Source organism: Oreochromis niloticus, linkage group LG20, assembly GCF_001858045.2.
Source record: "Oreochromis niloticus isolate F11D_XX linkage group LG20, O_niloticus_UMD_NMBU, whole genome shotgun sequence".
NCBI lineage: Eukaryota > Metazoa > Chordata > Actinopteri > Cichliformes > Cichlidae > Oreochromis > Oreochromis niloticus.
The window spans coordinates 14507948-14525477 of NC_031984.2; the positions used below are offsets into that span (position 1 = coordinate 14507948).

Consider the following 17530-nt stretch of genomic DNA (forward strand, 5'->3'; position numbering starts at 1 on the left):
ATGGGGTTCATTAGTGCAAGTTGGGACAGGAACAGGTTGATTTAGGTATCTAACAACTGCTTTAAGAGATATTTAGAAAATAAATAAGTTATGCTGCATTAAAACAAGGACCTCAGACACGTTTTAAAGTGCAACCTCTTGTGATTCCACGTGACCTCTGGCTCTTTTCTCCCTCTGCCTTCAAACAGGAAGGGATCAGAGGGAAACAGGCAGCTTGTTGCCACTAGAAACCACAGCCTTTATAAAGGAATTTCACCTTCACTCTGGAAGTGTGGGAGTCAGTCCCACTGGGAAGAATAAACTCAGTCCGTCCACAGTTACAGCATTATTTTTGAACATGAACCCCTGGTAGCATCAGAGACTTACTGTAAAAAAAAAAAAAAAAAACTATCTACATTAAGCTGCATATGATACCTCTGCTGCTCTGTGGGCTTTCAAATAGCAGACGTAGGCGGAAGAGGGTGAAAGAGGGTGAGTGTGGGTCTATGAGACAGAGAGGAAAAAAAAAATAGTGTTTCTTATCTGAGACTAACTTTGTATTTAGAAAGGCTCAACCTGTTGTTGAGAGAAGAGAGCCAAATCACTGCACAAACGATGCTGAGAGTGTTTAGACTCCACGGGGCTGAAAAAAGGGGATTATGTGAATCCTTTTGAATCCCTTACTAATCATTTTTGATGCATCTGTTTAGAAAAAGGGACAAAGAGACTTAAAGCTGTGCAACACAACTCTACAAAGCCAACATTAGATGACGGGGCATCTGTTGTCATGTTAGTCATCCTTCAGCAACAACACTGAGTAGGGGTAAATGAACCCAATATACATTTTCTTTAGAAGAGCATTAGTGTTTTAACACACTCCATCGTGCAAATGGATATAATGGTGATAATCTTAACCAGCAGCATGATGAATGAGTACAGTGGAGCTTTAGTGATTACTTGATTAAACACTTAGTCAGTCTAAATCACTTTTTACTGCAAATAAAATATATTGTTTATGATTTTAGACAAAAGATGACATATCAAGAAAACATTATCCTGCCATAGATCAACTGATAAATAAAAAAAAAGTATAATTTTAATCAGGTTTAATCAAGGAACAATAGAGTTGTTAGTTGCAGCCCTGGCATACATCCATTTCCCTCTTGCAATACACACTTCCGTCCTGCTGCCCTCACCAGCTGAATGACACGAGTTCAGCAACAAAGGCATGATTGCTCACCATTTCCCTGCTTGCTGATGGTACTATACACACTTCTAACTGAATGATTATGTTTGATGTTTCTGCACAACATATTCATCTGCAGCAGAGAGCAACAATTAATAATCAGACACCAATTCTTTTTCTGTGCTCAGTTAATTGTAAATGTTGCCAAATATTCTAGAACACATAAGCACCCATTCATAACTCATCTGTGTGACTTGTTGTGTGACAAATAACATTTGAATTTGAATGTTGGCATTGCGTAACTACATAAGTGCTATATGTACAGTATATACAGTTCACCCTGCAAGTACCGCACCCCTATGAGCTGCTAGATACAACCTTAGCACAGGGCTAACGCTGTACTCATACATGTAGGGTCAGTTTACGGTCTTATGTATTTGATTTGGGACAAAAAATGAGAACACCCAAAAAAAAGTAGCACATTCAATCAAGCACTGTAGCACTGTACCTTTAATTAAAGGTATAGCATGTAAAATTTTCACATTAAAAAATATCTACAAACAATGATACAGATATTGTGTTTTGTTGACTTGTGTCATTTATCCAAAAATTTCCACTTAAATTGAATGCGTCCTTTCGTTCTGTTCCCTTTTCAGTGGCATCAGACATCATTTAGTTGTGTATGATACCATTACAGCGATGTTTAACATGGTCATAAAGTTATTTCATGTATGATTGTTTTGACCACAAATAACACCAGGATGCCTGATGGCTTTATCTGCAACATAACATTAACTACATTAGCCAATGGGTTGTTATGAATAGATGAGTCATATAATAGTACCACTGAGCTACAATCGTGAAGTTAGTCACACTTTTACTATTAACTATTTTTGCACATTGGAAACAACCTGAAAACTGTAAAGCACAGACTTAAAAATATTTTTTCTATGAAGGATGTACAGTACTTTGGAAGGCTTGAGCCACCACTCGTTTCTTGTTACTTTACTTCCAAAAAGCCAGACTGTCCTGTAATTTTTAAAGTGGTCTTGAGCAACAGTTCTCCAGGATTTCTGACAGTTGTTTAGAGTTTTTCTTTGGACATTGGCTGCTTTTTTACTCATTTTCAGTCCAGTCTTCATACCTGAATGAGTTTGTTTTTGTTTGTTAAGATACTTTACACTGATCTGTGTATCATTTAGACATAAAAAGGACCTAACTCAAGGGATAAATCAGTGTTGTGCCTACACGTAACAGACAACTTAAAAAAGAGCCAATTTTAAATTGTATCTTTGAGAATTTTGTTAGGGGCTTGTTGTGAAAACACCAAATGAATTCTTGTTTTTTCAGCTGCATCTACAAATAATGCCAAAGATTATTCATAAACAGCTATTATCTTAAAACTTACACATATTTCTGCATTTTGTCATGTCCCTAAAAAACTTGAGGAAACTGGATAAGTGGAGGACAAAAAAAGATAGTATCTGAAAATCACATCCTTAAGAAATAAGAAAAAAATCCAGAAAAGACCTGACACAGGACCTGGGAGATACATCTGGCCCTTCAGTTGATCCATCAACTGTTCATCAAAGGCTTACCAGAAAGGGTCAGTGGAAGGGTGGCTGTCAAGAGGCCATTCTTAAGGAAGAGAAGAAGGGAGAAAAGGCTAGGGCATGCCAGATTACACAAGACCTGGACTGAAAATTAGTGGCAACAGGTCTTATGGAGGGATGAATCCAAATTTTAAATTTTCTTTTAAAATGTCATCATTATGTACAGAGGAGGTCAGGAGAGAGGTTTAGCTGTCCATCAGCCATCTGTAAACATGGTGGAGTCTCTGCCATGGTTTGGACTCCATTTCAGTCAGTGGTGCTGGAGATTTTGTCAAAATTGATGATACTATGAATACAAAAAAATGTCGCACAGTGCAATGCCATATGGAAAGCATCTCATTACCAACAGAATTATTTATCAGCATGACAATGATCTCAAACACACAAACACCACTGCCAGTGGAGTAAAGACATACCTGGATTTAAAAAGAAAAAAAAAACACATATTGGAAAACTTCAGTCATGGATTGGCTTCCCACAAGCTCAGACCTCAACATTATTGAAGAATTCTGAGATGACCTTGACAGAGATTAGAATAAAAGGCAGCCAACATCCAAAGAGCTTTGAATGCCGTCCAAGAAGGCTGGAGAACTATTCCTGAAGACTACCATTAAAATATGCTTTTTTGACCTTTTATTAGTAAAGATGCATTTAAGACACAAGATGTTTTAAAGACTTGTGCAGACACCTTGTGACAACAAAATCACACAACAGCTTTTCTTATCTTTTTGACTGAGAGATCCCGCAGCAGAATAGTAACAACAACACTGAATATAGATCAAATGACACTGAAAAAAGGGACAGTTATGGATGTATTAGTGTCATGTAGAATAATAACTAAAATATGACAGGAAGTTATTTTAGTTATTGATCTTGCTGAGTTATCGATCACATCCAATTTGAGTTAGAATCATATACATTCAAGGAAAAAATTTTCTTTAAATGACGGGACGTTACACAGTGCATCAACATCGAAAGCAAGACAGGAAAAAAGCCTCTTATTTTTTCTATCAAAAAAATCTCTTCAACACAGCACTCATTTCAAGCACTGTGACAAATCTATTACATGCATAAATTTACAACAGTCCGATTCATTTTATCTTTCTGATCCAGCATCTGCAGCTTTGCTGCAGGAAATGCAGCCTTCCTGCATGCATAGCCAATTAATAAACCCCTGTGACAGCCAGACAAGAATAAAGCAGCCTGTGTTAATCTTATGACCTGATCTAGTATAGGCACATCTACACCACATCCTAAGCTGAAGTGTTACACTAAACTGTGCTAAGATCAGAGGAGGCACCATTTACATCTATAGAAGGCAAGGAGCTGTATTGTGTAAGCATTATTACAATAAACACAAACACACATACACAAAAAAGCAATACAAACATGTTAAACACGTAAAATAACTCTCAATTCTAAGCTCCCAACAGGGAAGGCGCAATGTGAGTGCAGCAGGAACAGGAGGAGGAGGAGGAGGAGGGGGGCAGCGTCATCATGGTGGTCTGACCATCCGAGTGAGACATGAATGGCTGTGTTAGCAGTGCCCTGAAGGGGCAGCCAAGCTCTCAGCCACTTAGCAGAGTAAGCTGAACAGATAGTGGGATACATCATGTCACACCAAACCCTTCCAACCCTCTACATCCCTGCAGAGACTGATTCACCTATCAGAATAAATGAGAAATGATTGAAAACAAACCTTTCAGTCCATTATAATGACACCGGAGTGGCCTTCCTTCACTGCAGAGGAGATGAGGACCTGCTACATCAGGCCCACGGGTCTTCAACAAAGAACACAAAAAGTGAGATGGAAACTGTAATCCTCTAAACGCTTCCTTGGCACATCACTGCTTCTCCCTGCCTGAGTATACGCCTGTGCGGTGCGTGTGTATGTGTGGCTCTGTCTGTCTCCTAGACACTGATAATAATAGGCTGCAGGGGGAAAAAATGCACCTCTGCAAAGAATACTAGGCTTCAGACATAATGAGTCTACAGATATCCATCCTTATCAGACCATGAAATGTCTTTAGGACATCAGTCTGCATTAGAGAAAAAATGACTGAAATTTGATCAAGTGAGAGGTCCTGGCTAATATCTCAAGGCACAGAGGTGCATTAATATGACAGCTGGATAATAAATTAAAAGTTAATTAACTGGGATTAAGATCCTACCATCAACTTCACAAGCAATAAAGCAAATGATATGATGTTACCATAATGGCAGGTGGAAATGTTTAACTCTGTTACGCTGCTTATTTCCTGCTACACAAGACAAACCTACTGTACAAAACTACAGTATCCCACATATTTAATTTAATTCTTAATGACTGCCTCACTTCAAAAAAACAAAAACAAATAACGCTCACATACAAACACTAATGAAGAAATCACGGATATGAAATATATAGCGATCATTACGAAAGATGAGTCGAAAAATTCCGAGTTGAGCAACATTTAACGCAGAGACAAAGTTTCTTGTGTAAATAAGTAAAAATAAGCTTTTAAAATCGTTCAAATATTAGTTCAGTGCCGGTGAAGTGCTGTCAGTAAGCGAAAGCAGTGTGTTAACGGACTCAGGTTGACAGTCCCGTTAGTGTGTCCTTACACAGAGCTGGTAATACGAGGCAATTTCCGCACCGACACTCTTACGGAGACCCAAAACGCATCACAGACACGCACAAACTGACCGTAAAACAACCCCAAAAAACTCGACTAAAAATTTATTTCACACTTACATGGGTGGTCGCTAACTGTTGGAGCTGACGTTCAACGAGCAACACCCCTACTCCGAGTGCCCTCCACCCCTCAGCGCGCCCGCCCTCTCCCGGCTGACGTCATGGCGTAATACGTAACAGCGGAAAGGAAACCGAAAAGTGTGTTAGGTAAAGATGACTCACTCGCATGTTTGAAAACTGATACAGTATATTGTCACAAAAAAGCTTGTGGGAACAAGTCCATGAGAGCCCCGTGTTTTGCTACAAGCAAGCGAAACGCCACTCTTTCCATGGTTGTTGTTTTCTTGTTACGCAAAAGCGTCATCTAGAGCACAGTTAGGGTTACAAGGTTATTATAGTTAACAAACTGAACTGGAATGACTGACTGTTCGCTTTATAATTTCCAATAAAGTTGGGGGGAAAAAAAGGTTATTATAGTTAACGAAAGCTAGATCTGAAAAAAAGTTACCCCAAAAAGTAGTAGTAGTGAAATATGCATATCGCTGTCTGACAGGAGTGAGAACTAGCCATGTCGTTGCAGTCCTGTGGTTCATTCAGTGATTAACAGTGCATCTTAAACCAGAGTGTTCATGTAATTATGAGTTGGAAAATATGTCTGTAAAACTGAGTACGGAAAGCTGAAAAAACAAAAACATTTCTTGTCATGAAGACAATTCAATTTAAATAGCCCAAATCACATGCATCATTACTATTCTGCTCGTGACTTACAAGGTGTTTGTGTGGTATGGCAACAGTAGCTTTTACGAGGCTCTGCAAAGAGACATAAGAACCACAGAGAAAATACCGTACACACATCTCCCTACTTTGCAAGACACCTACATCCTCCGAGGTGTAGGTGTACAGTCATACCAGTCAGCGCCCAAACTGTTTGAACTTTCCCCTCAGAGATACAGGTCTACAGAGATACAAACCACAAGAATAATGGTAAGTACATACCTCAAAGCTATTACCACAGTGAACCCAGCATTGAACTCACCCACCTTATAGACAGGCCGTTCAGTTGTGCAGGTTTATATTTAGCACTGTTATTTATTTATTAGCTCTAGCCCATGCAATACACTCTTTTATGTAACTCTACAATTGCGTAATAGGCAATGCACCGTAACTTCACTGTAATCTGTACATCATGCAGTGACAATAAAGTAATTTTGTATTATCTTAGTTTGTCTTTCAGATAAGCGTAATAAAATGACAGCAATAAAATATTGAAAACTGTGTAATGCTTGCACAGTCATATTAAAAACAAGAACAAGTTCCCGGTGAACGTGTGAGCACTTGTTAAGGTAGCAAATGAGCTTCTTATAGTATCTAAGCGCACACTCATTCTGTACTTGTCTCTCTAGATCTCAGTGCAGCATTCTATACCGCTGACCACAATATTTTACGCCAAAGATTAGAATAAACTGTAGGTATTACAGGTATTGTGCTGCAGTGGTTTGAATCATATCTTTCTAATAGCCTCCAGTTTGGTCATGGGGAGTCTTCTTCACACAAAAAGGTTAATTATGGAGTTCCACAGGGTTTTGTACTAGGACCAATTCTATTTACATTATACATGTTTTCCTTTGGCAGTATCATTCGAAAGTATAACATACTTAAACTGGCATAATGGGTCTGGATGACCTCCGATTAAAAATCTTAGAAACATGGTCTCTAACCAGATACTTACTCTGAATGGCATTACCTTTGGCCTCCAGCATTCCTCAACACTGTGAGGAATATTTAAGTCATTTTTGACCGGGATATGAACATCAGTGCTGAAACACTAGTTCATGCATTTATTGCTTCCAGGCTATTACTATTGTAATCCATTATTGTCAGGCTGTCATAAAAACTCCCTGAAAAGCCTTCAGTTGATCAAAAATGCTCAAGCAAAAGTACTGACGGCCCATAAAGTACCACAACATGGGAAACCCCCATGATAAACAGCTGGAGGCTTTCCATGATGCACCTAGTGTCTTCTTCACTCACTTATTTTCACCACTTTGCATTTAATCTTTGTTATTATTCATTTCTGGCTTACTTTAACAGTGTGTCAGAGTTTTTCCTTCCCACTGTCGTCAATATCTTGTTCATAGGGGTTATTTGATTGTTGGGGATTTTCTCTGTAACTAACCCATGTGGACAGTAAACTACTGACACACTAAAGCCATGGTGATTACTTTGTCAAAGCAAAAATTAGACTGTGCTATACATAGTCATAGATGAAGAAAAAAATATTTTCTTAGCTGTAATAGCAAAACTTTGAATATTTTGCTTTCTTCACTCATCTGCTGGATTGTTCACTGAGGAGCAATGTGTTGACCCCTAGGCACTTGAGCACTAGGGGTCTCTGTTTTCTTCAAGAATGTGCAGGTCTATGTCATGCACCTGCTGTTTAGGTCATATGAACAACATCTGGGGCTAGTGGGCCCTGGCCTATAAATCTCCCAGCACCTGCAGACTGTCTCTGATTATCTGAGGGGAGAGTCCTGCTCTTTTAGCCTTCATTACAGCATGTGTTTTACTTTTTCTGGCTTTTCATTTACACTGCAAAATGCACATCATTACTTTCATTTTTCATAGTTGGTAACTCTCCCATTTTCTTCTTGCTGTCTTTGAGGTGGGCTGTGACAGGAACAAAAACAGAACTGGTGACCTTGTAAACAAGGTTATTTCTATCAATAAGAAATTAGTAGTGCTAACATTTCTTTAAGTATGTCATTGGTTTATCCCAAAACAATTTGTTGTGTCATTTTCTCCTGTTCATGTGGGACTCTGTATTTGTTATCCCCACTTGTCATTTAAATTCATCACTGAAGGTATCAGTAGAGGTACTGCTAAGTTTGTAATGTCTACAGACCAATGACTGTAGAAAACTTCTACAGTCTACAGTCATTGATACAGACCGATTACAGTTTACTTGCACAATTGGCAGACTTACATGTTTATCAAATAAATGTTAAAACTAGACAAACATAAACCCAAACTGCCTGTGGTTTTCTTTACCTAAAAATCCAAAAAATTGAAGTGTGAAGTGAATTAAACTGTGACAAATATGCAAAAAACTGAGAAATCAGAAAGAGCATAAATACTTTTCATTGCACTAAATAAGGGACAGGCTATTACTCTACCACAGGATATAGGTTTCGCAAATTTACATTGCTTGGATATTATTGTCAAAGGAAGGTTTAGTCTGCTGTGGTGGCAAGAAGAGAGTTAAAATGTAAGAAAAATCCTTGTCTTGATGTACTGCCGTGTTACTGTTCATGTATGACATAAACTGTGGGTGGACTAAATGTACAGTAGTGCATTTTTTCATGTCACGCCTGCGGGCCTCACAAAACATTTCCAAAAGGCTGCCATTGGTTCACAGGATGTACTTTGAGGACCCGTGGTCTAGTGAAATAGCAGCATTATAGTGGCTTTAATTAAGATTGACTGAGAAAGTATGAATGGGGAGAAATGAATAGTTCTTTTTTACTGAGAATCCCTATTGAGATGTGCTCGATAATGACTACTTCTCTTTATCCCTAATAGTGGCTTTCATTGAGAACACTGCTGAGTGTGACTTAACCTTTATAACTGACAGACACAAAGGCTGTTAACCTTTGCCAGTTATCTATCAAAGACCACTAACCATTCTCACGTCTCCTTTTTTTAGTACTTCCGTGATCAACAGAATAACATCTTTATTCTGCGAATCTTACCCTTCACATGCCAGCAGACTGAACCTATAAACCTGACAAATGAAATTTCATAAGGTCTTGTTCCAGAGCAAAAGCAAATTCACATAAAACCTGTTTCAACATGACTTCAATCTTTCAGTTCTCACCAGCTTGGAGGACAGCATGACGTGCTGCTAGAAGCATTTCATTTCTGGATAATAAGTGTGAGGTTTCTGTCTCATGGCCTTGGTAGCTATGGAAACTTAATACTGTATCACCAACATTATTGTTGAAAATTATTCTTTTTATTTTTGCCTTTGATTTTAGACCTAATAGGTGTTGAATGCACTGTAATCATGACATTTAGTAAATATACAGCAGCCACTTTTATGAGTTTTAAACTATTAAACGTATGATGTAAGGGTGAACTCTAAAGGCAGCTATCATATGCAAAGTATGTGCAGTATATTTCACATTTGATATCTATTCTTCTATTTATAATAAACTGTGAATGTCCCTTGATCATCATCTTTCAATACATCTTCGATCAGTGTATCTGCATGTTTCATATATTCCGACAGATCCTTCATTCAGTTACAGAAACAATGATCACGTCTGAAGACATTCATTAACTAACTGTTGGTTTATTGTCCTTTTCGATGCTGGTAGTTTTTCCACTAGGTGGCAATGTTGAAGCAGATATGCTGGTGACAGCAGCTAATGTCCTAGAGCTAATCTTTCTGTGCTGTATTTTCCTTGCTGTTAAGCTATGTTAGATTAAAGAAAAACTCATCTTCAGTATTAAGCTGTAAGCAGTTACAGGTGATGATACAACCTGCATGACCGGCTCAAAAATTAATTGAAGAAAGATTCCTGGAAGCATTTTGCCTAGCCATTTGGGGAGAGTTGAAGGAAGAGGAATAAGGAGCCAGTAGGTATGAGGGTCTCTCCCCCCCCCATTTTTGGGGTATTTTATAGTTTTAAATTAAAAAATTTTTACTTTGTAATTAAAAAAAAACATATTGCTGTTGCACCACATCTTATTTGCCATAAGATATAGATACCAGCTTCAGTCTGCTGGCATGTTTTAACTAATTCTAGAAAGAGATCTCATCTTCTTCATAAATGCATTATTCTTTACTTACTTTACAATTTCAGCCTGCTCTCTATTCACACCAACAATAAGAAAGTGACTTAAAAAAAAGAACCTAAATAGCTGTTTTATTTTGTAAATGGTGAATCACACTTTTAATTTGCAGGGGAACATTAACCATTTGAGTCTTTTGGACAATATATCATATGTATATTGTTTGTATGATTCTCCTGATGGGTTCAGATTCCATCTTTGAATGTCACTGAATATTTTGTCACTCAAGTCAACATGGAGGAATATATAAACAGAAAAAAAATCCTTTGGTGGAGGGACAAAATTGATTTGATTTAATGTGGCATAAATGAAAGCAGAGCAGAGGAAAATGAGACATAAGACAGCTGTCTTGTTTTCTTTTTTTTTTTGTGGCTTTGTGTGTGCAATGTCAGATTACCATAAAGATCCAACACAATGAATACGTCATGTAGAAATGGTCGGTGTCACCATGCAGACTGTCTGAGATAAAACAAAAATCTGTATCTATCTTTGGTGTTGGAGATGTATTTAATCATTCAGCAGATTAATATCAGCGAGTTGCATTTCACTTCCACTTCAGATCAGACTCTGCTGGAAGTCTGAATTCATTCGAATTTTCTTGTTTTGCGACATTTCAGATGATCCAGGAGTTTGCTCTACAGGTCATGCTGGAGAAATGGCTACAGTGGTGATATCCAGACAGGGTTTTACCTCCATCATCCTCATCTTGGCCTCAAAGTGACCTTTTGAAATGTAAATTAAAGTATAGCTTTGTGGCTCCATCCATCCATCCATTCAAAATATTCCTGGTCAAAAGAATCCTCAGTACTTCTGTCTGTCACCAGATTGTCCTGTGTAGCTCAGACTTAAATCAGTCAACCCCACTGGATGGACTGCCATTAAATTTAGCACATTGATTTTCAGGTATGTATGCATTTTTGGCTAATAAAGAACCACAATTAGATTAAAAAAAAAAAAAAAAAAATCATAATTACAACTTAAAGGGTAATAAGTTCAAAGTAACTAAGCTTTTCTGTTTTCCGTCTGTTACCTTGGTCATGTTTGTTGTCAACACTCCCCAAAGGCCCAAAAATATGGAGGGCCAGGAGTGACAAAATGAATGAATTAAATATGCCATTAAATACATAATAAATATTTCATCCATCTATTCGCTTCCGCTTGTCCTTTTCAGGGTCGCGGGGGGGGGGGGACTCTGGAGAGAGAGAAATAAATAAATAAATAAATAAATAAATAAATAAATATTGGAATTAAATGAATATTTCAATAATTAATACCTATACATTTCATTTAAAGTATTTAATAAATTATTTCAAATTTAATTAACAACACAATTATATATTATTTAAATAGGGCTAATTAGGCCTCATTAAATAGGGCCTAATGCATATCACAATGCAACTCCAGACACCTTTCTGCGAGGATAGAGATTCTGCAAGGCTCGTACACTCGTACTGTATGGAGGACTACAAGAGAATGAATTGTACAATTTATTTTATTGTACAATAAATTAGAAGTCTAAGACCAGAGAACAAAGGAAGTTTGACTTACTTGTTGTGCTTCAGAAACCACAGCAAAATACAGAGCGTCTCCTCAGCGGCCAGAAGAGAGAAGGATGCCACAACGAGGATGTGGACAAGTGAGTGAAAAATTTGTCTGACAGACAACTTACCCAAGCAGGGGAAAAAACATCATTGCAAAAGGGTTGAACTTTGCTGTGACACCGAGACAAAATCTGCTAGTGGAACTGATCACAGCCAGAGAAACAGCAATTCGAAATAACAACATTGCAGATCTGGAAGCGGAGCAACTACAGACGAAAGTTTCAGCCTGTCTCAGCAATCCAAAGGCCCCAGCATCCAACATGAGCATGGAGAGGAAGGCACTCAAATCACTTAGTAATGACAAACTTATCAACCTTCCAGCAGACAAGGGTAGGTGCATGGTTTTGCTAAACCAGAAAGGCTATCGTAAGAAAGTTTCGTCACTGCTCAGTAACAAAAGTACTTATGAGCCTCTGAAACGAGACCCCGGAAGTGGTTACAGGAAGAGGGTGATTGTCTTGTTCCAACTGCTTCAGACAATGCCATTGACTGGACCTCATACCACAGGCTATACCCAGGGCAATATACATAAACAGGGTGCACCTTTAAGGCCATTTGTCTGTATGATCAACTCAGTCACCTATAACATCTCAGTTTCTGGCTTTGATCCTCAACCTGTTGGTAGGCAGCTCTGAACACATCAAAAACACCTTGTTTTTCATGAGAAAGTGAGAGATGTCATTATGGAGGCAGATGACACAATGGTCTTGTACGATGTTACATCTCTTCTTTTGGGTTCCAGTCACTGAAGCATTGAAGGTAGTTCATAAGAGATTACAGGATGACCCAAACCTCAGCAACAGGACCACTCTCAGCACTGACCAAGTGTGTTTGCTTTTGGAACTGTGTCTTTATTCCACCTATTTCACATACAAGGGTCAGTACTACAGGCAGAAACATGGCTGTGCCATGGGTTCCCCAGTTTCACCCATTGTGGCCAATTAGTAGATGGAAGAAATGGAAAAAGAGGGCTTTGTTATCCTGTCCTGGAAAACCACCAAGTCATTGGTTCAGGGATGTGGATGACACTTGGGTGAAAATCAAATCTCAGGACGTACTGCAATTCACCAATCACATTAACTCAGTGGACCAACGCACCAAATTCACCAGGGAGGATATGAAAAGTGGCAGGTTAGCCTTCTTAGACTGAGATTTCCATTAGTAATGTGTACCGTAAACCTACGCATACGGATCAGTATTTAAGGTTTGACGAAAACTGTTAAAATGATTTGATTAAAATGGCGATTGCACTCCTCATTTGAAAGTCAATTTCTCTTTCCTGTTACCTCACAGATTAGCTATCATATTAGTAATCTCATTTCTGAAATCCCAAAGCAACGCAAATTAGTTTGTGCTCATACCTCTGTACTGCTAAGTAGTGTGTGCACTTGTAAAAAGGACATTCAGCCTCAGCATTTACACTCTGCCTAACGTGGGTGTCCAGATGTTTATGTGCTCTGTGAGAAATTGAAGCGTGTGCATGCAATACACAGGTTCGAGGTTTCTCAACTGACTTTAGCCGTTTTATTTTCGACAGATTGAAAACTTCAAATCATGACTTCATATTCAGCACCAAACATCACTGATACTCTCTGCAACCTTACTGACAATGTGTCCATTATTCATTTAATGAAAATTTTGATCCATAGTCAATAAAAACTTTGATCACAGTCACCAAAAACACAAGTTGTTCTTTACTGTGAGCTGTAAATTTTTAATTTACATGTGGCTAAAATGGCAATCAGCAGGACCTTTTTAGTGTTTGCAACATGCTAACAAGCCGAGTCTGGATTCGAATTTGAAGTTACTGGTTTGACCTTTGGTTTAAAGCACGCAATTGAGCCATTTACAGTGCAAAAATCATTTTTCCTCACCTTCTACAACATGAAAAGTTTTAAGTCTGTCATAAATAATGAGTTCTGCTGTGGGTCTCTCATTCCCTGTCTGTGGAAATAGCATATGATAATATAAAGTCATGTCTTGACATTTAAACCTATAATTTGTTTGATGTCATGATTAACATAGATGAACTTTTGTTTTCTCGTAGCTAAGCTGGTTGTCAAACGTCAAATGGTCATCTCAAACTTGAGGAACAGTCCTTTGAGCTGCACCCTTTTGGACTCCATGATCAATCTCATCCTCTCCCTATACCATGACCTGGTTATGGAGTCAAAGGAGTTTCCTCATATCACAGTCATTCCATCTCCTCCAACAGACTCACCAGCTGGTGATGGTGCTGCCTGCAGGCTCCCATTATCATTCGCAAATCCTGACTCCAGTACTTCCAGAGAAGGTGGATATTTATGTACTGTTATCATTATCTTTCAACTTCTGATAAAAAAAACCTGAAGAAAACTGATGACATGCATCTCTCACTGTCTTCTGATTGGGGCTTCCTCGTTGAAGTCAGGTGACAGCGCAAAAGAGGAAGTCTGCATCCACCTGGAAAAAAGAAATCCATTAATTATACAAAACGCTTTTGTAATAAAAGTAACTATACATATACCAAAGACACTGATGCAGTATTCTTTGCACAATGCAAATTTGTATTTATGGTTTATTGTATATTTACAGAACACGGGGTTCTTTAGTCCACAAGAAACAGGTACCATAACAGAACCACTGAGAACCTCATTTACAACTTTACTTATCATCCTTTAAATGTATGTGAACAAAGACCTGCTGGCACATCTGGTGAGGGTGTGGCCACAGCTCATCTAAACCACAGAGCTTTAGTCCCTCTCGTACTTGGTTGAGTACTGGGATCAGCCACACCAGTGCATGAAACGTGAGGGCACTAATAGACAAGGAGGACAATACTTCATTCATGCCAAATATTTTTTGATAGCCATTTCAGTACTGAGTACACATACTTTATGATTGCTTCTTTGCTCTCAACATGTATTGGTCCCCAAATAACCATGGGACAAATGCCTTTTGTCATCTGCATTTTCAACCTGAAAGCAGAAACAACCATAACGTGGAGAAACGGAATTTCTGGATTTATAAATGAGGACCGTGGGGAGGAGAGCTGAGTCAGGTGACGAGTTTTTCACCTGACCCACAAGCTGGAGTCAGAACCTCTGATCTTTCCTCCTCTGGCCAGGCATACTGAGTGGCACAATCAGTCGTCATGATCAGCGTTATTCTTTGCAATATAATTGTCAAAGGGGAATGGAGGCCAGTAAGTTGAACTGAACCCAAGCACAGTAACCCAGAGTGGAGGCGGAAAGAACATTTTAACAAGGTTTATTTAACCAGTACAAGGGTAACACTTGGTAACGGCAAAATACAGTGACTTGGCTAACGTGGCGTGGTAATCTGGCTGTGAGGAAACAGGACCGTGAGAGCAACTGGAGCGCGGCTGGTATGTAATGGTCACACCGGGGAGAGAGGAGAACGGAGTTAAAACGAGAGCCAAGGGTGAGTTTTGGAGAAGGTGAGTATGACAGTGTTTCCCAGCTTACTTGCAGGAGGAGTGATAGAGGCTGGAGGGAGAGGTGGCGTGAGTCCAGGAGAAGTCGAGGGCGTGAGACGACTGACCTGAGTTCTGTTGGTTCCGAGGTGGTGAGAGGGCAGGCAGGTGAGGCACGGAGGGATTTCTAGAGAGCAGGTATTAAGCCAGAATCCAAAGGTGTGTGTTATTCTGCAACGTGGAGTACCATCAAGTAGGCGGAGAAGAGACGTCAGCGTAGAGCTTAAATGTCCCCAGCCTGATTGCCTCAGGTGAGTGATGCTGTGGTGGCCCTGCCCATGGGTGGATCCCAACCAGGCTCAGGAACCTGGAAATTTCCAGTCACTCACCCAGACCTTGATAAAAAAAATCGTCTCCTTTCTCAAGCACAAACAACCAGTTTACTGCATACATAATTACACCACACCGCAAACATAACTAAGTTTTTTACCGAAGCATCCCGTCAGTAGTATGTCCGCAGGAAAAATAGGTCCATGTGTGCGATGGACAGAAAAAAAAGAAAAAAAAAAGCGGAGCCTCTGAGGCTGTAACGGGGAGATTTTTTTCCTGCGGACATGCTGCTGGATGTTAGGATTTCCGGTCATGTTCTGTAAGAAACAGTTTTGTTTTTGGTCTCGAGCTGTGGAAGGTTAAGTGTGGCCTACTTAGCTGCCACTGATTTTGTTTTGTGTATATGTTCATTCATTTCATTTAAAGGTTCACGGGTCTGGAAGGCCAGTATGGAGGGCCAGGAGTGACAAAATGAATGAATTAAATACGCCATTAAATAATTAATTAAATGTTTCATTAATTAATTAAAATTGCAATTAATTAATAAATACATATTTCAAAAATTTATTAAATGCCCATTCATTATTGACCAGGAAGGAAGCTACTAAAATGGCTTCTTTTTGGCAGAAGATGAACTGTAGAGCTGCTCTGAGGTCCAGCTGCATCATAGGTCCACTTTTAATCCTTTTTGTCCATAACATAATCAGCCTCAGCTGAACCACTATCATTGTGACTGTGAGCATATTAAATACAGCTCTATCCTTAAGCACAGCCCCAAATAGTTTCTAGCTCATTAGCTTGCCTGTAGAGACAACTATGCAACTAGGATGGCTGATATTAAAAAACAGAGGAAGGGAACAATGTGGTAGGGATCTGTGATGGGCTGCGGCATCATCCACAGGGCTGAGACAGAGAAACAGAAAACTGCTCATTGATACCTACAAACACTTGAGAGTCACCAATTAATCTGCACATCTTTGGACTGTGAGAGGAAACCAGTGTAACATGAAGAACAAGCAAAAGGCACACAAAAAAGATCCCAGGTGAGCTGTGAAGCAACAAGGCTACACTGCCCCCTTGTGAACATCATGTGTTCTGAAATAGGGAAGCCCAATGTTACAGCTTTGAGAAGAAACAACAAAGTACTCACCTTATCCACGCTTCTGATCAGTCTGCCAACTGGTGTGCCTTTATCCTGCTGATAGTTATAAAAAAGATTAATGGTGAAGGAACATTTTAAACTCATTTACATCACTAATAATCTCTTTGTCAGCATCTCCTTCGAGTTCTGCCCTGACCTTCCAGGACCCAAGTACCCCTTTTCTGTCTATCAATTGCACCCTTGCCAGATAGAGCCCTCGCACCACTGTTCAGTTTCTCATTGGCAAGTCAAAGACTGTAATTGACCATTCAAATTAGTCTTCCCATGCTGCAAATTGCTTTAATTCATAAATTAAAATTTTGAATCATAATGATTATGAGACCTCTCAGTGGTAAAAATCACCACAGGAGGAGCAAATAAAAATAAACCCTTTTTTAGTACTGAATCCAATATGGGGACAGATATAAGAGATAAATAGGAGTTTGGGTTTTTTACCTGCCTCTCAATTATACAAGCTCTTAATCATAGGGTCGGAGTTGTTCACAAAACAGTACGTGCAGTGCTACCTTGCAAAGCAAGTTCACATGAAAAACATCCTCCAAAGCAGAAAAATAAATAACCTTTTCGCACAATAGTCTCAACCAAGAGTAGGTGGGTTGTAAACAAGTGTCGTAGAAGGGATCTGTTTTTCACATGATCTAATCAGACCTGTGCTCCCATTAGCCAAAGAGCTCAAACAAAGCTTACAGACACTCACACGCAAACAGAAACGCACC

At 39.1% G+C, this 17530-nt stretch overlaps 1 protein-coding gene and 1 long non-coding RNA gene across 16 annotated transcripts in view; both read right to left on the reverse strand.

Moving 5' to 3' along the window:
- The window catches only part of tmcc1a (transmembrane and coiled-coil domain family 1a), a 46668-nt gene extending 41050 nt beyond the window's left edge, over positions 1 to 5618 (reverse strand). For 5 of the 13 annotated variants that reach the window (XM_013275913.3, XM_013275920.3, XM_013275916.3 and 2 more), the window contains exons 1-2: positions 5513 to 5618; positions 4478 to 4559 (exon numbers count right to left, since the gene is read on the reverse strand). The gene's annotated coding sequence lies outside the window, so the exon portion shown is untranslated. The other 8 variants (XM_025901601.1, XM_013275919.3, XM_019349944.2 and 5 more) reach the window with 4 other exon arrangements.
- A 7799-nt stretch (positions 5619 to 13417) lies between these two features.
- Positions 13418 to 15827, reverse strand: LOC102078170 (uncharacterized). Of its 3 annotated transcripts, XR_003215492.1 has the most exons (3): positions 15813 to 15827; positions 15375 to 15717; positions 13418 to 14349 (listed from the first exon to the last, which is right to left on the reverse strand). It is a non-coding gene; the product is annotated as an uncharacterized LOC102078170 (long non-coding RNA). The 3 variants fall into 3 exon arrangements; XR_001225078.3 differs by having other exon boundaries at positions 15375 to 15820; XR_003215493.1 differs by lacking the exon at positions 15813 to 15827 and having other exon boundaries at positions 15451 to 15791.
- Between the last annotated feature and the right edge of the window lie 1703 nt (positions 15828 to 17530).